Below are 2500 nucleotides of genomic sequence, written 5' to 3'. Positions count from 1 at the left end.
TTTTTATTTCAACTCAGATATGTCCCTTTTGTTCAGGTCACTGTATCTCTGTACTGTGAAAAAAACTGCAGTGTTATAAAATTAAACATGTGGTAATGATTAAGGTTTTAACTGTTGTAGAAGTGGCTTGCTAAAAGACACTTAAACATTTATTATTAGCATATTCATGTATGTTATTTTAAAAATTCATTGCATAAATGTGTGTGTGTGTGTGTGTGTGTGTGTTTGTCTGTCTGTCTGCATGCACGCCTGTGTATATGTATGTTAGTATGTATGTATATAAACACACACGCATATACACCCACATATATTTCATTTACAGAATTGAACATTTTATATCTTATTTTGACATAATGAAGTGATTTCTATGTCTTGTATATGAAGCAGTGTGAAGATGCATATTGTTAAGCTTTTTATTGTTATTATTGGAAGAGGCAGCAGTGATGTTGATATAGATATTTAGTGTAATTTGTTTATTTATCCTGACAGCTGTATGGAAAACTTGTGCTATATTTTTGTCTCAGTCTAATGGAAATAGATTCTTGAATGTAAGTTTTTCAATTGTATATAAAGTCTTGTAGTAGGATAGGCAGGGTACTTAAGAAAACAATATTTTTTTCCCCCATAGGTAAATTTTTATTAGTTATTTGCTTTCATTAGTGTGTTTATATATGTACCCTTTCAATGAAAACTGCCATAGAATATGAGTTTTTATAACCTTCCTATTTATGAGAAAAAGGTGTGTGTGTATATTAATGGATTTCCTTTGGAGATAGAATAATAATATTTTCCAAAGGTGCAGAACTAGTGAGCAATTGCTAACTTATACAAGTTTTAAAAATTTACTTGCGTTATTTCCTTAAAGTATTTGGGTCGCCAAAGAGAACATTTTAATGCAAGTCATTGTGGTATATATTTTACTCTATAATTGCTCTAGTGGAAGGAAAGAAAATTAATCTAGTACAGTGACACTGGATGTCACCCTTCTCCCTTTTTAATAATAATAATAATAATAATAATGTCATTTTTAATAACAATGATAATAATAATACAGGAATTACACGTTTATTATCAGTCTCTGTATAACTTTCTGAAAATTTTGTTGTCCACATTTTTCTTCCCTCCTTCAAATGTCACTAATTAGACAGAATGATTAGTGAGAAAGAATTCCAATTAAGTTAACCTTTAAAAAAAAAAAAAAATAATAATAATAATAATAATAATAATAATAATAAAATAATAATATTAGGGTCATAATATCTTAAAACTGCCAGAAAGTATCAAGTGTATTGAAGTATTTGCTTTTTATAGTCTTATTACCATGTTCTTGCTTTCTGTATAATGATTACCTATGGATTTTCGGGAAAATAGAATCGTTTTTTTTTTTATTTCAAAACACTCCCAAGACCAAAAAAAAAAAAAAAAAAAAAAAAAAAATATATATATATATATAATATTATATAATATAATATTTTATATATATTTTAAATTTGTAATGTTAAATTTATGTATATATATATAATATATATATATATATATATATTTTATATTTTATATTATAATATATTAATATTTATTATAAAATATTACATACATATTATTATATTATATATATAATAACATAATTATATATATATATATATATATATTTATAATATATATTATATATATAATATATATATTAATATACATATATATATATTATTCATTCATCATATTAATATTAAAATACTACATATCTTAATACATACATATATTATATATATCAAAATATAATATATATATATATACATATATATACATATAAATAATATATATTTAATATAAAAAAATATATATTTATATATTATATATTATTTTATATATATATTTAAATATTAACATAAAATAATTATATATTTATATTTTAAAATATATATCTTTATATATATATTAATAATAAATATATATATATATATATGTATGTATATATATATATAAGTATATATATATATGTATATATATATATGTATATATATATACATATATATACATGTAGACAAGGTATGAATGAGAATGAATATCTTCACAATACAAGAGATTTATTTGAGCGGTTTTGATTACGTCTTCCTCAGAAATACATGTATATCTGACTATTTCTCTCTCTCTCTCTCTCTCTCTCTCTCTCTCTCTCTCTCTCCTCTCTCTCTCTCTCTCTCTCTCTCTCTCTCTCTCTCTCTCTCTCTCTCTCTCTCTCTCTCTCTCTCTCCTCTCTCTCTCCACTCTCTACTCTCTACTCTCTACTCTCTATCCTCTCTCTCTCTCTACTCTCTCTCTCTCTCTCTCTCCTCCTCCTCTCTTCTCTCTCTCTCTCCCTCTCCCTCTCTCTCTCTCTCTCTCTCCTCTCTCTCTCTCTCTCTCTCACCTCTCTCTCATCTCTCTCTCTCTCATCTCACTATCTCTCTCTCTCTCTCTCCACTCTCTCCTCTCGACTCTCTCCTCTCTCTCTCCCTCTCTCTCT

This window comes from Penaeus monodon, chromosome 11 (assembly GCF_015228065.2).
Source record: "Penaeus monodon isolate SGIC_2016 chromosome 11, NSTDA_Pmon_1, whole genome shotgun sequence".
Taxonomy (NCBI): domain Eukaryota; kingdom Metazoa; phylum Arthropoda; class Malacostraca; order Decapoda; family Penaeidae; genus Penaeus; species Penaeus monodon.
This window is presented reverse-complemented; position numbering follows the sequence as displayed.